This window comes from Oxyura jamaicensis, chromosome Z (genome assembly GCF_011077185.1).
Source record: "Oxyura jamaicensis isolate SHBP4307 breed ruddy duck chromosome Z, BPBGC_Ojam_1.0, whole genome shotgun sequence".
In the NCBI taxonomy this organism is placed as follows: domain Eukaryota; kingdom Metazoa; phylum Chordata; class Aves; order Anseriformes; family Anatidae; genus Oxyura; species Oxyura jamaicensis.
The window spans coordinates 64,995,212-65,015,606 of NC_048926.1; positions in this window are offsets into that span (position 1 = coordinate 64,995,212).

Consider the following 20,395-nt stretch of genomic DNA (forward strand, 5'->3'; position numbering starts at 1 on the left):
AAGGAAGGAAGGAAGGAAGGAAGGAAGGAAGGAAGGAAGGAAGGAAGGAAGGAAGGAAGGAAGGAAGGAAGGAAGGAAGGAAGGAAGGAAGGAAGAGCTCCTCCATTATTTCTGTTTTCAATTAAAAATAATCATATTCTAAAAGAAATATCATTCTGTAAATATAGCGTTAAATCAAACATTAAATTTGTATTTTTAAGAGTCACCAAGACAATGTTGTTGAGCTGAATACAGAGTTAAATATAAGGTATTAAAAATGCTCTAATACTAACATCCAGTAACATATCACATACATTCATCATTTAAATTCTAATAAATAAAAAATGATCTGTGATAATTTTTAGTCTATATGACTGAGGACTTCATCTAAGAATGAACTTAAACAAGGTTCACTGGTTTCAAAATAATATTTAGCTGTTCTTTCTGCACACACACACACACACACACACAAACAAAAAAAAAAAAAAAAAAAATGTCAAGGGAGAAGAATTAAGAAACCCAGATACTTGCACACACAGAATCAAAGGAAAACTCTACATCATTGCCAGTTATATATCTCATCAGTTTCAAGTCACTGCTGTGTGCTAAAATGACAGCACATATCACAGTGAATGGCAGTGCTATGCAAATAATGCAGTCTGTTGAGGGCAGTTTTGTCCCCAAAGTCCTAATTTTACATTTTGTGTTTTATGTGAACTGGCATCCAAGCACACACACCTCTCTTCAGCTGTGCCTTGCATTGCAGAAAAGACGAAATACAAAAACAAACAAACAAACACCACCACCACCAAAAAAATCACCATCAAAACAACAACAAAAAAAGAGATACAGGGAAATGGGAGTGATGGACAAGTATAGCTTTTTACCATGAAATCTGAAGAGTAACATGACAGAAAATGAATGGCAGGAATGATGTTTTATGGAGGTTTGGTGTTTCTTTGAAGTCTTTTTCCCTATGAATCCCTCTTAGCAATATGTTAATGAACCCAGGGTCATTGGTCTTGTGAGGTATTTAAAGTTTCTTAAGGAACTCAACACAGAAAAGTTTTTTCATCCCATCTATATAGTGTTTATTCTACTTCTTACATATTGCCTAAATTAATTTTTACAACTTTGTCAAAACAAAGAGACCATTTGTTTTAAATTATGTCAGCTGTACTTTGGGCATCATAACATATTAATTCATATATAGAAATAATGAGTTGGTAGAAACTTGTGCAAATTATGAAAACAATGAAGTTGTATCTTTCAGTAGAAAATCTGTTGCCCATCTCATTCCCCCAACATCATGACAGGAAAAAATAAAATAAAATAAAGTTACTTGAGATATTTAAGACTAGATGGAGGTACAGTAAGCATACACAGAAGAATCAGCTAAATAGTTCAGACGTTTAAGTAGTAGCAAGGGAGTTCTTAATTATCAGCTACCAAAGCTATTTCTAAGCTTGTTTGCTTCTGAAATTAGTATAATGAGAGTTTAAATTAACACATAAACAATCCTGAGAGCAGTTACCAGAGCAAATAAACTCTCCATCCTGTCCAAATGTTCTTGTTACCAGGTTAGAAAGTCAAGAAGAAGCCACGCAAGTCTTAAATTACTAGCAATTTCTGTGCAGTGGCATAGTACTGAGCACTAAAATATATCTTAACCTGTACCTTAATGGTTAGGACATGTGATCTTAAGGGGAATGTTAAGCCCATAACAAGGCTCTAACCATACAGGCGACCCAGGTCAATACTATAGATCTGTTGAATATTTACTTGTTGGTATTTAAAAAAAAGTTCTGCTCAGTTACTTGGTAAAACAGCTATTATCATATTGGAGAAGATATCCATGTTCAGAATTGCACAGAGATGGAAATGCTTTTCAGGTCTCCTCAATGGAAAGGCCTAGAGATGAGTAGATTTATGATGAAATTCTTCTTTCCACCCTAGCAGTCCATCTTGACATGTCTCCCACCTCATCTTGTGCCACGCTTGGGGAAGGTATTACACCTTTGGAGCAATATGACTAAACACTAGGATCTGTACTGCTGAATCTGAAAGTTTTTAAGTTCAAATTCTAGGCTACTCTATTTAGGATTGTTTTTATTTTATTTCATTTCATTTTAGTTTATTTATTTTATTTTATTTATTTATTATTATTTTTTAAAGAAAAATGTGTTTTGAAGTGACCTTTAAGTAAAAATTATTTTCCTGATGGATGTACTTTACCTACTTTAGCAGGGAGCCAGCTTGTTCAGTATTCTTTTCCTATTCTTTCTTTTTCTAACAATTAATCTGAGTCTGTTTCTTGCACAGCTGTTGTTAATTGCTGTCCTCCTCTTCAATGAGAATGTATTTGCAAATGTTCTCAAAAGCTCTTGAGAGCTACAGCCATTGTTCTTCAAAGATAAAACACTGATTTCATTGCAGACAAGACAAGCTCCTGCTACGTAGTAGCCTCTCCTACCTTATTTCAAGAACACCAACACATTCCAAAGTAATATCAAAGGATAATGTTAACAACTAGAGAATCTTTTCATCAGAGCATGACACTGCAACTCTCTTCTTGTCCTTCTGAGGTTTTAAGAAAGTTATTGAAACTGAAAGAGCCCTGAAAACAAAGGAAGAAAACAATCCAAACCTTCCATCTTCCCTGACTTCCAGCCCAATAGCCTTACATTAACCTTCCTTTCTGTTTCTGAAGTTCACTGTTTGCACTTTGTCACAACCTTCTCTCCATTTCACTCTCAAATTTTCTCCCAGACTGTTCCTCAGAAGTATCAGCAGTTAGTGCCAGTAAGGCTCCAAGCCACAGGCAGGTAATCGCATCTACTTGTCTTCTGAGCCAAAGAAGTTACCACTGCATAAATAACTGCCAGATGGGAACTTTCTTGTGGGGGGGTCTTGTTTCTTTTACTGTTTTTTCAACACTGGTAATGATGCAGACATCTTATTTGTGGAATGATAATTTTATTTAGATCATAAAGGAATGTTTGCTTAGCAGCCCAATAAATGGTTTAAAGAATATTCTCTTTTTCCCTGTACTTAGTAGATGGTGGCTTTAACTGAACTGAACTGTAGTAAAAGCATAATTACCAAAAACTGTGTGTAAACAAGGTTTACTAAATCATATTTGTATTAATCATAACTACGTTACTATGCCTTTAATTCTGACTTTTTCTATGTTACGCATATGTTGTAAGACCTACATAATTTTTCCACAGCTTCTTCCATTAGTCATTCACCTTGATTTCATTCTTGATTTTGGTAGCCTTTATGATAATAAAAACTACCCGAAATATCAGAATTCCTAAAAATAACAGCATAGCATGCCACAAAACCATGCATTTTTAAACATACTTCTTTTTTACATGTTTCTTTTTCAACAGTTATCTGTTGTGCCAAACATGCCGACAATATAATCTTCTATTGAGAGCTAATCAGTTCTAGTTCAGGTGTTTTATGAATTTCATGAGACACACTGAGTGAAAGGAAATTTTGGACTGACCATGCAATATATAAAAGTAGTGGGCAAGACGGTCTTATCCTCATTGTCAGAGAGAACAATTGAATCTCTGTAAAATTTCTAAAAGAGTATCATGCCATCTTAATATTAAATCAATAAACTGAACAGATCTAAATTTAAGAAAGATATGCTGTCATTTGGAAATCAGTCAAGTAGGAGAATAAATCTGGTAACTTTAATCTTCAGTTTACATCTTATTGTACCTCACATTAGGTCATTCATAATTAATGTCACTTTAAATCATAGACATGGTTCTCATAGTCAGGTTACACTATGTATGAGAGGCTAAAAAGCAAAGATTTAACATGTAGATTTTTCTCTCTTTAAGAATTCACATCACAATAATTTAACCCTTTTACTTTGGCAGTGTGAATGCACGTCTATTGCTAAAGGACAGATAGCACTAAACTTCATGCAATGAATCTAGTGAATCTCTAAAACCACATACAAACACTTATGATGGAAACAACAGAGAAATAACCTTCAAAAACCTTCACTATGCTTTTATTTCCACTCTCAGAATTCAAACCTAATAAATACCTCTAAGACTGTCCTTCAGAATTTTAATTTTGTTTTACTTTTCACCGCTTCTTCCATTTGATAAATATAGAATTCTCCATATTGTATTAGGAAAAGAAATAAAAAGATTGATATCACCCAGATTTCTTTAAAAATCCCTACCCCTGAGAAAGCAGACAGTAATAGTAATTGACTGGAAGTGGGTTTGTCTAAACTAAGATGAAAAATGAGACATATTCACCTTTCAAATGAGTTGTCATAACTCATTCCTTCCCACGTTTCAGACAGTATGCTTGGTGACACGCAAGTAAATATGAGTCTGTTTTACCTGCAGTCCAACTGAAACACAGCAGTTTTGCTAGGAATCAATCAAGAAATGCATTTGGGGTGTTTTATATGTATCAGTAGGTGGAAAATTTAATTTTTATGATCATTAAATTAATGAAGATTTTCATACCTGGTTATCAATTTTCTAAAGTAGATTTTGGAACTATGTTGGCAAGAATAGATGATCATCCAGGTCTCTGTCTTACCTTAAGTGTGATTCACGAACCTTGCACTTGGGATTAGCAGAGAATGCAAGAAAATTCCTGCTGATTTGGGGAATTCAACTGGATGCAGTCGGTATTGCTGCACATGGCAGTCTCACAGAAGATTTTCAGATTTATATGCTCAGGTTTCAGCAGTTACAGGGCTCAGGATGCAGAAGAAATTTTGATGTGGGAGATTTCCTTATTATTGGCTGCTGGGTGGGTAAATGTAACATTAGTTGCTAACTTCTTGGCTGCATCCACTGTTGTAAATCTGTGCAGACTGAGAGATTGTCTAAACTGTGATTTCTGGAAGCTAGTCAAAGACAAGTTCCCTTGTGAAGAGCAGAAACCATCCAATCAGAAGTGTTATGCTGTTCTGAATGCTGGAAATTTTTCCCAGTATTTGCAGTTCAAATTAGTAGACTTTATATCACACACTTAAAAATGTTTGTTTGTTTGTTTGTTTGTTTGTTTGTTTTGAAGCAGTTAAAAGGAGAAAATTAATTCCATTATTGTCACTGATTATATCACAGAATCACAGAATCACAGAATTTCTAGGTTGGAAGAGACCTCAAGATCATCGAGTCCAACCTCTAACCTAACACTAACAGTCCCCACTAAACCATATCCCTAAGCTCTACATCTAACCGTCTTTTGAAGACTTCCAGGGATGGTGACTCCACCACCTCCCTGGGCAGCCTGTTCCAATGCCTCACAACCCTTTCAGTAAAGAAGCTCTTCCTAACATCTGACCTAAAACTCCCCTGGCGCAACTTTAGCCCATTCCCCCTCGTCCTGTCACCAGGCACATGGGAGAACAGGCCAACCCCCACCTCTCTACAGCCTCCTTTAAGGTATCTGTAGAGAGCGACAAGGTTGCCCCTGAGCCTCCTCTTCTCCAGGCTGAACAAGCCCAGCTCCCTCAGCCGCTCCTCGTAGGACTTGTTCTCCAGGCCCCTCACCAGCTTCGTCGCCCTTCTCTGGACCCGCTCAAGCACCTCGATGTCCTTCTTGTAGCGAGGGGCCCAAAACTGAACACAGTACTCGAGGTACGGCCTCACCAGAGCCGAGTACAGGGGGACAATCACCTCCCTAGCCCTGCTGGTCACACTATTTCTGATACAAGCCAGGATGCTGTTGGCCTTCTTGGCCACCTGAGCACACTGCTGGCTCATATTCAGCCGACTGTCCACTATCACTCCCAGGTCCTTCTCCGCCTGGCAGCTCTCCAACCACTCATCTCCCAGCCTGTAGCTCTGCTTGGGATTATTGCGCCCCAGGTGCAGGACCCGGCACTTGGCCTTGTTAAACTTCATGCAGTTGACCCCAGCTCATCGGTGCAGCCTATCCAGATCCTGATCCAGATCCTATCAGGCTGAACTAGTACATTTTCAAATGCAAAAAGCTTACAAGAAGAACTGGAAATTCTCCTTCCTATAGTTTTGGTTTCAGGACAGAACAGGAAAGGAAAAGGTGTACTTTATTGTCATAATCCTCCTTAGGGCTATACTGCTGTGTTGGCTGGTGTCTGAAACGGGATACTAACTAGTTAGATCCTGACTGTCATGGTTCAGTTGCCTCAGATAAGCATTTCTGTCTACTGTATGTACTGGGGCATTTTTAGAAAGTGAAAATCAGAATAATCATGCTTTATGGAAATGGCAGAATCTAAAACAGCAGTAAAATCAAGAAGCTCTTTGACTCGGACAAATCAGTCTGAATTTCAATGAGTTTTGTATTCATTATTTTATGCTAGCAGTACAACTTGACATACCAGTGCTTGGTTGGAGCCTAACATATCAAATTTATCTTCTCTGGAGTTGTCATGTCATTTTCCTTACTGATTTTTTTTTACTGTGTTTTCTCTGTTGTTCCTGTAGGAAGCACTCTGCCTTCACTCAACAAATTATACATTGGACTCACAACAGAGCTAAGAAGAGACTGGAAGATGGTCATTCATGTGGAAAGGTATATGCTTCAATGCTATAGAATGATTTCAAGTTAACTGGTGTCATTAGTGCATTGCTCCTGTCAGTCAATCCCTGCTGTCTGACCTCCTAATTATATACTTAAGGGAAAATTGTTTTGAAATCTTGTTTTAGAGCTGAGAGAAATATTGAAAGTCATGCCAATCCTACATTCCTCACCTGATTCTCATTTTGCCTTTTTGTGATCCTGCTTATTCAGTTGGAATGTTTCTTTGCCAGAAAGGAAAGTGTTTTCAGAACATTTAGGAAATTCAGCAACAGTCAGTTCACAAAACCAAGCTCAAAACCAACATAAAATAATAAATCGTGCATAAGAGCAGAGCTATTTATGATCAATGGCAACAATTGTTTATCTGAAAACTATGTCTGAATTAGACAGAAATTTAGACAAAACTGAATACTTGTCATTCTGAGTGCACATCATTCTCAGTGTCTTAGTGATGTACTTGATCTTCTGTAACAAAAGCTGATTTCCTCTAAGTGGATATTGTTTGGGAGTTTTATGGTCAGTTTCATTTGTCTGCAGTTTCTCCTTGCTAGAACTATCACCCAGAACCAGCCACTCTAATCTAGACAATCATGGGATTTTGACATGATAATGACTGAGTGTTAAAGCACTTCATGGAATATTAGGGTAAATTCTCAGCAGTTCATTTTTTATCGTATTTTATTTGCAACATATTGTGAAGACTGCCGTCCTTTTTAAATACTGCAAGTGTTAAATGTGCATATTATTTCTGATCTTTTTTTTTTTTTTTTTTTTTTTTCTTAAAGTCAAGACAGTTATAGGATATTAACTGGGCTTTTAATGATATTTGAGACCACTAAATCAGCTTTCAATCCTATTTTCAGTCAATGAAAAAAAAAAAATCTAAAAAAAACTTAAAATAAATGAGTTTTCAGAAGACAGTGTTTCTTCCAAATAACTTCAAAATAATTTTACAGTCATCTGTACTTCAGAACTGTAATTGAATAAAATATTTTTTCTTTTTCCAGCAAAATGAATATATATATATAAAAAAAAAGAAGAAAAGATAGGTTGTTTGTTTGTTTTTTTTTGTTTGTTTGTTTTTGTTTTGTTTTGTTTTGTTTTTGTTTTGTTGTTGTTGTTTTGTTTGTTTGTTTGTTTGTTTGTTGTTTTTGTTGTTGTTTTTTAAATGGCTTATTCTGTTGTTTGTGCTTTAACCCTGACAGACACCTAAGTACCACACAGTTGCTCAATCACTCTCCCCAGGTGGGATGGGGAGAGAATAGGAAAGGTAAAAGCACAAAATCTCATGGGTTTTCAACAGGTAAAGTAAAAGCTACTTCTGTGCAAGCAAAGCAAAACAAGGAATTCATTTGCTACTTTCCATTGGCAGGCAGGTGCTCATCACACGGAATGGTTTCTTGGGTAATCAAATGCCAGAACTCTGAACATTTCCCCCTTCTTCTTTCCTTACCCATCTTTTATTACTGACCACAATGGCACATGGTAGAGGACATCTCCTTGGTCAGTTTGGGCCAGCTGTCCTGGCTGTGTTCCCTCCCAGCTCCTGGTGCACCCCCAGCCTCCTCACTGGCCAGGCAGCACAAGAAGCTGAAAAGTTCTCAACTTAGTGCAAAACCTGTTCCGCAACTGCCAAAATATTAGTGTGTTAACTGCATTATTCTCATCCTATATCCAAAACACAGCACCATACCAGCATCTACAAAGAAAATTTACTCTATCCCAGCCAAAACTATGACATATTGTCAAGGTATAAAATTTTAAGATACATCATCATATTATACTTTTCCCATTTTACAAATTGAAAAATTTAATATATGTAAGTATTAAAACATTAGTTGTGTAAAATCAGGATATCAGGTTGTGACAATTTTTTCTTGTACCTATGTGAATCTTATTTTTGGTTTATAATAATGATTTTCTCATTGTCCTTAGGAAACAAAGTGGAAAAGACTTCTAAGATTATTCTAATCAAGAGAAAAACAATCTTGGTATTAAGGAAATAATTTATCCTTTTTCATTGTGTAATTTGAGTCCTTTCATTCTGAGGTCTCCAACATACAGCTCAAATCCAGACCAGAAGTGAGAGCAAAGGGATAAAGGGATGGCATGAATATCTCTGCAAATTTACCTCCGGCACACTAAGCTATACTGTTTTATTTACTAAGAAGAGAGTCTGAGAAGTTGTCTTTTTCTCCATTGTGATGGTATGCAGTGCTGTACTGTTGTACTCCAGTCAGATGAGAAAATATTTTACAGATTTTTTTTCAGATTGATTTCACTGATCCTACTTCTAATGTTAGACAACCTATTAATACACCATTTAATTGAGATTTATGAATAATAGGCTGTACCTTTTATTTTGAATGTTTTGTGAACAAACCTAATCATTATATTAAACATATTTTTTTTCACCAAATATATCAGTCTGCACCTAATATTCTCAAAAAACCTAATGTACTAGATTATTTTTTAATGCTTCAATGCATCATATAACAATCATGCAAGAATTTCTCTCGTGTTACATAGCTTATTATAGAGATATGTCATACCAATCTTCAATGTTCATAAATACAAGAAAGAATAACCACAGTTCATAAAAATAATTTAGGATTTATTCTTTCTAGATTCTAATCCTGTAATATTTAGAACCCCAGCATTGGTTTTACTTGTGTAGGCAGCTGTGCGTAACAGCATCCCACAGAAATCCTGAGCTTCCTTGGTCCTTTACCCTAAACACTTCACGTACTCCAGAAGACAGTCTGTCCTTTCCCCACACAGTTACTGACCTTTCCCTACCTATTTTCACCATATGTTACAAAAAAGAAAAAAGAAGGGAGAAAAAAGTAACTATGAGAGGAAAGGAAAGTCTTTTTAGCTCTTCCTAGCCTTTTCATTCTGTTCAATTGTGGGCCTTTTTTCACATGGAAATGTTTCAGTTAAATTTGCACATTTTCACAGTAGCCTTCTCAGTTAAGGTTTCAGAAGTCATATTGTCATTTCCATCTGTTGAGGGGAAAAAAAAAGGAAGAAAAAAAAAAAAAAAAAAAAAACAAACAACGAAAAAAAACCTCACACCCTCTGGCTTTAATTTCGAATGAAAAGACCTGAGCAAAAACAAAGGTGGTACTGTTTTTACCATTCTTTGATTAAAGATGTTTTTGTTTGCATTTTCCTTCAGGATAGTTTTCTTTCTGGAAATTAAGCATCGGTGTTAGGCAGGAGATTTCTAGAAGACTGTGAGATACTTTCTTTTACACCATGGAATAGTATGTTATCAGACAAACCAACTAAAAGTCAACACATATCCTGATATGTGTCCTTATCTATTTGTCAATTGCGTGTCAAGTGAAAGGCACTTGATACTGACCAGTGGTGGCAGGATGAACACTGGAATTAGAAACTTAAACAGCAAATTTTGTATCCTTTCCTATTCAGATCTCCATAAAAACAAAATCCCCACTGAAGTCAAACATAAGAGTCTACGGATTTTGCAGCATCTGCTAACAGCAAATTTTTATTCAGAGTCAGCATATGTATTCTTTGTAGGGTTTTAATGCAGTAAACAGAAGCTCATAGAGCGGAACTTGTGGTGAACCTCTGTTGTGACTACAGGTAAATCAATTCATGCTTTGAGAGAATGAAATATTATAGAGGTTCATAGCAGCCTCTGGAAATAAAAAATAAAAATAAAAATAAAAATAAAAACTGCTGTTTTTATTTGCTCAAGTATTACACAGAACAGTCATAGAAATGTTTATGTGTAACTTTGTTATGTAACTGCAGCACAATAGCTGATCATGTTATAGCAAATTAATGTGTACCATTTATAACATAACTATCAATTTTTAAGAGCAAGTTAGTTGTCAATTAGGAACTTTTTCCCCCATTTTCCATTATTATATTACCTTGAAATAATAGGGTTTATTAGCAATATCCAACTGTGGTATGGTACTCATCATGCATCTGGTAAATAGTACGCTTATTTTGAAAGATTAATAATATTAACTTTATCTTAGTACTTTAATGATAAAGGAAAAAAAAAAAAAAAAAAGGAAAGAAATTAACAAAAACAGAATATGTAGTTTAAAAGATACTGCAATTTCCACACCATAATATAAGGATAATAATGGAATGTAATATAATAAATTTACTACTAAAAATCCATTTCTAGCATATTAGTCTGCTCAGAAGACAGTTAACTGCCATCATGACTTTACAAGCTGCTAAATTTTAAGGTGGTAACTTTATAGGATCCCTAGGATACTTGTTACACAGGAGCCTGCAACAAAATGCAACTGTCCCAACCTTTCAAGACCACAAAGTCTTGCAAGTAAACTCATGGTCACCTTTTCAGAAGGTGGGGAGCACAAAGTCTCCTGACTTTTTTTACAGGATCTCCAAGAAGACTTGAACAACTGGTTGCGAAGTTGTGAGGTTTCCAGCCAATCTCAACTCCTAATGTTGGGGTCCCAATTCACCCACCTGATTGTTCCATTTTCTTTTCAGAAGGATGTGTTCTGATCATCTCAGAGATTTCTTATATGTCTTCCGAAGGAAACTTATATATATATATATATATATATATATTTTTTTTTCCTGACAGATGATAGAGTTTCCTGAAGAATGGAGATAAAAGCTTTTGTTAAAATTCATTCCTCTATATTTTGGCAGAAAAAGTATATTTATTCTTAGAATATAAGCTACAGCCCCCTTTGCTTTTACTTATTGTAAAATAAGTAAAATATTGTATTCATTATGGCATGCTGTCTTTTCATGTAAATTAATGATATGACTATTTAAATTACACTTTTTTAGAATTAACAGCATGTAATTAATGTCCCCGTGGGTCTTTAAGAAAAGGTTGGATGTGTTTCTTAGGAACATGGCTAAGTGGATAATATTGGTGGTAGGTGGACAGTTGGACCATATATCTTGGAGTTAGTTTCCAACCTTAATGGTTCTATGATTCTATGATCCATGAGAAGCACAGGAGACTGTCTATTAGATAAACAACTGTAATAGCTATGAATTCAATCTATCACACTCCAATCATATCTAACCTTATTCCAAAAAATTTAAGCCCCACTTTGGGAACCTGTTTGTTCTCCTCCTGGAGGAGGTATGTAGGTTTGAACAAAAGGCCTCTTATTCTTGTTACCATTCTTAAGAAGGCATTTTGGTTACTTCTAAATCTTGAATGGTGCCTTTAATTTAATATACATTCCTATATTTCTTAAAAATTTAAAGCAAACAATTTATATATTAAAAACAAACAAACAAACAAACAAAAACACTTTGCCACTTCTCCTAGTTATTATACTGCAAGGAGACCCTGGAATTACGGAAAAAATCTGTATGATATTCTTTTTCCTCACCAGAAACCAGTTGCATTAGTTCAGCCAGCCTCTGCTTTTAACTCAATTATGACTGTTTTAAAGATGATATATATAGTGGAAGCAAACACCAACTAAGTTCACCCTATTAGTTCATCTTATGATTTTGAAAAATAAAATATTTTTTTCATTTATGGTATTTTGTCTCAAAATCTCTACCAGACTGCTAGAAGAAAAGTAACAAGAGTACTACAATTACCAACCTTTGGTCTTTGAAGCAACTCAGGTGGTTTGTCATTTTCTGGGGCTAAAAATGACCATCTAAGCAAATTTGTTCTCCTAGTCTCCTTACATGTTGCAGAGAGAGTAAAACAGGTCTCATTTATATTTCTGTTAGTCAGAAACCATTCAGATGTACTTGTCTCACAGTGAATGAAACAGCCTAGGTGGTATTTCTTTTCAGAAAGAGGTGCCTAATTTTCTCAATGAGGAAGGCTTAGAACCACACAATTTTCATTTTAGCCAAAGGATAAAGATTACAGCAAGATTGAGGTGGATTGGGTATATAGATGCAGGTAAACTGCGCATTGGCTGTTTGACATACTTACCATAAAAATAATAAATACCAGTGCTAGAACAAAGTACCTGGAAATAACAGCTACTGTCAGGACAAAGACAATATTGCTGTAATGTGAAAAGTTTTTGAAGATTAGGTTAAATAAGCAATTTGATTGCAGCCTTAAACTTTTTCCTGTTCTTGCTCTTTTTAAATTTGAAGAAATAGCCATAGAAATCAAGTTTTTAAATTATCAGAACTTTTTATACAGGTCAGCATAGTAAGCATATTCACTGCATATTCACTACAATGACGTTGTTCTTTATTTTTCGTTTGTTTGTTTGTTTGTTTTTACATAGTCTTATATCAACATTCAGTTGTCCATTTTTTCCTTCTTTCCTCTAAGAAAAGTTATGACAGAATGGAAATTTGCACTGAAAAATTCTCCCTAAGACCTTTCCATAACCATAGTGGAGTAACAAACCACTGTAGCCAATCTCTTCTCAGTGGTTTGTGGAGATAGGACAAGGGGTAATGACCACAAGATAGAGCACAGGAAGTTCCGCACCGACATGCGAAATAACTTCTTCACGGTGAGGGTGACAGAGCAGTGGAACAGGCTGCCCAGGGAGGTTGTGGAGTCTCCTTCTCTGGAGATATTCAAGGCCCGTCTGGACACCTGCCTGGGCAGCCTGCTCTGAGGAAACTGCTTTGTCGGGGGGGGGGGTGGACCTGATGATCTTTTGAGGTCCCTTCCAACCCCTACAATTCTGTGATTCTGTTAACTATTCTGGAGTTCTGGATTTTGTGGGGTAGAGTTTCCTTTCCTAGAATGTATTTCTGAAGTGAATATTCTGGCATATCTGAGGTAATTTTGAAATCACGCATCAAGAAAGGAACCGTGCAATATACTCATTTCAGCTTTCTTCCTACAACATGCATTTCTCTTCAACACTCTATTATTTTTTTTTTCCTTCAGTTCATATAAAGGGGAATTTGTATGTGTATTTTCATAAAGAAAAGAGAGCTGAGTTGTGAAACTTCTCCAAACTACTTCCAAGAGTTTACCTGCTTATTTGTATCTTCATTTTCAAATTATAAAGTGTCACCAAAAAATGAATAAAATTTAGTAACAGAGTATTTAGTTGATATTTCTGCTTTCCTCATTTTTTAAATAGATAAGGATCTTCAGGGTAAGTCTACTGTTTATCCTCCAGGGTGCTGATCTGCTCATTTATATTTTATTATTACTACTTTTATTCTGAAATCTTACCAGTTTTATAGTGGAGACAGAATTTATGTAAGTTTCCCTAATTGCTGCCTAGAGTGTTTCCAAATGGATCTAGAAAGACGTATGGAGTATTTACTAAAAGATTAAATGGTATTCTTTTATGTTTTTCCAATTTCCAACCTTACCCTCATTTGGGGGGAGGGGCGGGGGGGAAGGGATTGGAAACAATAAATTTCAGTATAGTGTGCTTCTGAGGTTATACTTGAAAACATCTGGAAGTAAGTTACAATAACAGACACTGAACTCTTCTTTTTTGTATTTCACACCCTTCTACTCTGAGAATCTGGAATATATTAAAATACACTCTGAAGAAAATGTGTTGTATCCTGTATCTTGTATTTACTATAAATGTAAATGTTTATTTGAGAGACCAAAGCATTTTATTTATTATTTTATCTTTATTTTATTATTTTATCTTATTTTATTTATTTTATTTTATTGTTATTTGTGCATAATTGTGTGAATCTGGGTTCCAGCAGTGCTGGTCAACTTTTAAGTACTGACTGTTAAGAGCATAGGAACCAGCAACTCCAAAATGTCCAAAATTAGGCAGGTGAGGCAGAAGGTCAGCTTGGCTGAGCAGGGATCTTCTAGAGCTTACATGGAAAAAGAAAGTGAGTGGCCACTGGAAGTGAGGGACAACATGGAAGGTCTAGTGAGATGCTGTTGGCCATTGTGGGGGAAAAATTCATGCAGCCAAAATTCAATTAGAGTTGAGGCTGGCCAGTACGCTGGTGGACAATAAAAAGGGCTTTTAAAATATGTTATCAGCAACAGGAGGACCAGAGGTAACATTGGTCAGTTATTTGTTGGCCACCTCACAAACAGGGACATAGACAAAGCAGAGACATTTAATGCTTTCCTTGCCACTGTCTTCAACACCAATGATAGGTTCTGAGACTCTGTGTATTTTCTGAGTTGGAGGACTGTGGTAGTACTGATAAACATCTGGAGGATGGTGGTAACAATAAACTTCCAGCCAACCCTGAACTTGTGAGAGCTTTGCTGCTGCTGCTGGAGTCTGTATGTTCTAATGGGAGTGTGGTGGTTTTACTCGGGTGGGCGACCAAGCTCCACCACAACCGCTCTCTCACTCCCCCTCCTCAAAGAGGAACAGGGAGAAAATATGATGAAAAGGACTCAAGGATTGAGATAAGGATGGGGGGATCGCTCAACAATTACTGTGACGGGCAAAACAGACTCAGCATAGGGAGATAGTAAAACTTATTGCCTATTACTAACAAGATAGAGAAGTGAGAAACAAAGGAAAAATAATAAAAACACCTTCCCCCCATCCGCCCTCTTCCATCTCCTTCCCTTGAGCAGCGCAGGGGAACAGGGGAGTGGGGGTTGTAGTCAGTCTATGGCACTTCATCTCCGCCACTCCTTCTTGACCACTCTCATCCCCTGTCCTGTGGGGTTCCTCCCACAGGATGCAGTCCTTGCTGAACTGATCTGGCATGGGCTTCCCAAAGGCAGTAGCTCTTCAAGAACTGCTCCAGATATGGGTCCAAACCATGGGGTCCATCCCTCAGGAGCAAACTGCTCCCGCATGAGTCCCCCACAGGTGGCAGCTCCTGCCAAGTCACCTGCTCCTATGTGGTCTCCTCTCCACGGGCTACAGGTCTGGCCTGGCATTGGCTCCAGCGGGGGACCTCCACAGTCCGCAATCTCTGTCGGTGCAGAGCCACCTGCTCCACTGTGGTCTCCTCGATGGACTGCAGCATGGAACCCTGCTCCACCATCGTACTCCATGGACTGCAGGGGGACAACCTGTTCCACCATGGTCCTCACCACAGGCTACAGAGGACTTCTGCTCCAACACCCGGAGCACCTCTCCCCCTCCTTCTTCACTGACCTTGGTGCCTGCAAGGCTGCTTCTCACTCCTCTCACTCTCCCAGCTGCTGGGAAGCAGCCTTTTTTCTTATTTTTTCCCCTTTCTTAAATATGCTCTCACAGAGGTGCAAAAAACATAGCTTATTGGCTTGGAGCTGGCCAGAAGCGGGGCCCTTACTTAACAGGGGGCAGCTTCTAGACTTTACTCACAGAAGCCACCCCTATGGCCCCCTGCTACCAAAATCTTGCCATGTAAACCCACTGCAGGGAGTCATCCCAAGGTATTCAAAGAACTGGCTGATGTCATTGCAAAAACTCGCTCAATAATTTTTTAAACAGTCTTGGGAATCTAGAGAGTCCCAGTAAACTGGAAGCTGGCAAATGATATTCCAATGTTCAAGAAAGAACACCCTAGTAATTATAGGCCTGTCAAAATTATTTCAGTGCCTGGTAAACTTATGGAGAAAATTACTCTGGGAGTTATTTAAAAACAATCCAGTCAATCATCATAGCCAACACGGGTTCATGAGAGGAAAGACCTGTTTAACAGACTTAATTTTCATTTATGACAAGGTTAACCATGTAACTGACCAAAGGAAACCAATTGATGTAATCTTTATGGATTTCAGTAAAGCATTCCGTAATGTTTCTCACAATTTTACCTTGAGATAAAATGTCCAGCATACAGGTAGATAAAAACATAATGTGATGGGTAAACAATTAACTGATTGGTTGGGCTCAAAGTGTTGTAGTAAATGGGGTTACATCAGGCTGGTGGCCAATTACTAGTGGGGTTCTACGTTTTAGGGGCAGTTCTCTTTATTTTTTTGTAAATGACTTGGATGTAGGATTTGAAGGTATACTAAGTAGGTTTATGAACAATGCTAAATTGGGAGGAGTTTTGACTCTCTTGAGGGTAGAGAGGCCTTGTGGAGAGTTCTTGGTAAATTAGAGGGATGGGCAACTACATGCAGTTTAACAAGAGCAAGTACCAGATTCTGCACTGGGGAAGGGGCAACTGTGGACATATGTACAGACTTGGGTACAAGAGGCTGGAGAACAACCCCAGGGAAAAAAAAAAAAAAAGGATCTGGGGGTTCTGTTTGACAGCAGGTTGAATATGAGTCAGCAGTGTGCTCTGGCAGCCAAAAGAGCTAACCGTACCCTGGGATGCAGCAAGCATGGCACTGATAGCCAGACAAATGTAGTAACTGCCCTGCTCTACTCTGTGATGGTGCAGCCTGACCTTTAGTACTGTGTGCAGTTTTGGGTGCCACATGGTAAGAAGGACATAAGACTATTAGAGAGTGTCCAAAGGAGGACTTTCAAAGATGGCAAAGTGTTTAGAGGTCAAGACATATGAGGTGTGGCTAAGGTGACATGGTTTATTCAGCTCAGAGCAGCGGAGACTGAGGGGAGGCCTCATGACAACCTACAACTTCCTCACAAGGTGAGCAGACAGGTGCTGAGCTCTGCTCTCTAGGGACAGTGACAGAACCCAAGGGAGCTGGGACAGGGGAGGGTCAGGCTGGATGTTAGGGAAAGGTTATGCACCCAGAGGGTGGTCAAGCACTGGAACAAGACATGCAAGGAAGTGGTCAGGGCAGCAAGCCTGTAAGAGTTCAAGAAATTCAGGTTCATCTAGTCTGATTTCCAGGTGGTCCTGTGTGGAGCCAGGAGTTGGACTTGATGATTCTTGTGTGTCCCTTCCAGCTCAGGGTATTTTATGATTCTATGATAATTCTTTCATTTTAAGAGGAACATTGTTTAAAATTGTCTATTATAAGGAATAGGAAACTGCAAGTGACTATCTCTAAAACTCTCAGACTTTAAGTTTTTTCTCTCTCCATTTCTCTCTCAATTTTACTTTCTCTATGTGTAAGATAAATAAAATATCACAAAATTTGCTTTACAGTTTACCGTAAATTATAGTGATATGGAATGCTGTCCCGTCCTCTACCGTGTGACCTCATGTACTACAGTGCCTTCAGCACTGCAGCCTGATGCTTCTCTCTTCAAAATGCTATTGCATCTTTTTTCCATTGTTCTTTTTTCCAACAGTTGCATGAAGTTTGGTTTGGGCAAAAGTTAATAAGGCATAAGTTCTAGTTTTAAAAAATTATTTGGTTACAAGGAAATATTATAAAAGATTACATCTTCTTGTCTGAAACATGAATAGGGACTATAAGCTTCATAAAATAGAAAAAATAATGTGGACTTCTGGGTTGACTGGAGAAAGCAAATAAAACTCAGAATTCTTTCCACATCTGAATACATTTATAATAAATACTGAAGTAGCAGAAAGGTAAATGATTTTTCCCTATTTATATTCACAAATATGTAATAAGATACGTTTGCAAAGGTCCCCCCCCCCCCAAATAAATAAATAATAAAAAGGACTGAGACACACAAAGATCAAAATGGAAAGATGGAAAGATAATAGAATAACAAATAGAAGATAAGTGCAGTCAGTTTTACTCTAAGGTGCAAATCTAATAAAGGAGATTAGATAGACCATAGACTGTGTTATTAGAATGTCATTTTATAAAAAATGCAAGACAGAAGAAGTTCATGAGATAATATTCACTAGTTAGAAAGAAATAGATCACACAGAACTTGAGGGTAAATACCAGAATTTTCATCAACCTTGAGAAACAACATTTAAGCAAGGGTGAAAATACCATTAAAAATGTAGAATATATAGCCCCATCTATTGGCAGACCTAAGAATGTTTCTTAGTAATATGCAAAAATGCTAAGATAAAAGATGAGAGAAATTAGATATTTGGACCCTGATGTGTGACTGATTTAATGGTACCATTTACCCCTTACTGTCTCTATGGAGGATTCACTGGGAGCTGAGACTCTGCAAGTGGAGTCAAGAGAAGAAAGATATGATGCTAGTACTGACTGATGCTCTCTTTACACAGAGCAAAAAAAAAAGCTAAAACACACAGTGTCATGTTTTTTAAACATGCTTTTCCATGTGTAACCTTATAGTAAGGAACTATGCTTGAGAAACAACAGCGAAGTTCTAGTGGATTGGAAAGTAATCAAAATTAATACAGATCATAGAGATTAGTGGCAGTAATCATCCTCTTGCAGCTTCCTTGCTTTCACCTGTGTAGAAATTATTTCCCCATCCTGACAGAATGAAATGGAGATACTGATATTTACAATTAATTAGAATTTAAATGCAGTAACTAGACCTTGTAAAACACTGAGGGGTCACCGGGGGAGTGAGGGGTGTGGAGTGGGAATGGAATATGATTCTCCTTATGTGGCATTTTGTCTTTATTCTGTGCACTGCTTTTGACAATATACATGATCCTGGGGAACCAGTTGAGTGTCTCTCAAATCACGTGGCCTTCTAAGGTCTATTTAGTGCTTTATAGAATAAGCCCCCATATGCCAAAATCTCCTGGGAGGTGTCAGCACTCTAACAGACTGTTCACTGAGTTTTTCATGGTTCAGTGACATTGAGAAAGTAGCCTACAGCTTGTGACCTACTGTCACTTTTGCTTTTTCTTGTTTAACACACTGGATTTGAAGTATAAAAACAAGAAAAATAAAATAAAATAAAATAAAATAAAATAAAATAAAATAAATAAAATAAATAAATAAGTTTTATCTTTTCAGGGAATGGCAGCTGAGATGTGAGACATTTTTGTGAAAGTCTCTTGTCCAATTAATAAGTAAGTAGTTTATAAAAAGTGGAGCACAATCCAGAATACAGTGATGGTAACAAAAGAAACTGAGTAATTTATTATAAAATACAGTCTAATCTGATGCCTGCAGCTCTTTTACTTGAGTGGATGTTTGGAAAGAAAGAATCTTCTCTCTGTGCCACAATTTTTGGTTCTGCTTCAGTTGTTCTTACAGATTCATTCAAAGAGGATGTTTTGGAGAAAATCTCTTAGACGATCTATGATCTATGTAATGGATGAGTTGAGAAATGGATCTGGATGAGAAATAGATGAATCTCGATGAGGGCACTAAACTGACTATGGGGAAAGGACTACACAGAAAATGAGTCAACAAAACTATGCATTTCTCCAATTACAAAATACTTTTGTAGAGTATATTGTACACAGCAGGTAATTTTAATTCTGTCACCTGGCTGTTACACTGTGATGACAAATGATAATGCTGCCCTACATGGTTTCAGCTTGTTGCCGCTAAGAAGTACAGTGCCCAGACTAAATAGGATCTGCTTGACAGCAGGTCTGCATAAAAAATGAAAAGAAAATGGCTTGATTAGCAACTTGTTTGTGTACTGTAATAACATTTAAAGATACTGTAATATTCTTTCTCCTTTGAGAAAAATCAGCATTTTAAAATGGGAAAATAAAACTGACTAGGGCAATGAAGAGAAAAAAAAATATGGGATAGAGTTAAAAAAGTGAGTGTAAAGTGAAATATCATGCCCTACAAACTCTATTTTAAATCATGATTTTATTAAGAAAAAATGAGGAGAAAGTCCATTGATAAAAACAGTAGACTTAATGTATGAACTTGCATACTTACAATTAAGAAGAAAAGGTAGAAATTTCATAGAAGTAGTAATCAAATACCTATATACATAATAGTTCCTAGTATCAAGATAGATCACATAAAAATTGATAATTATTTAAGTTCTCAAGAGAATAACAACTGAAGATACATGCAAAGAATGATGAAATACAAATATGGTTCATAGTTATTCCAGTGCGTGTTATTCCAGTGGGTTCATTCTATTGTGAATAAACTATAATGATAGTGAATCAAGTATAGAAAAAAGAAAAGAAAAGAAAAGAAAAGAAAAGAAAAGAAAAGAAAAGAAAAGAAAAGAAAAGA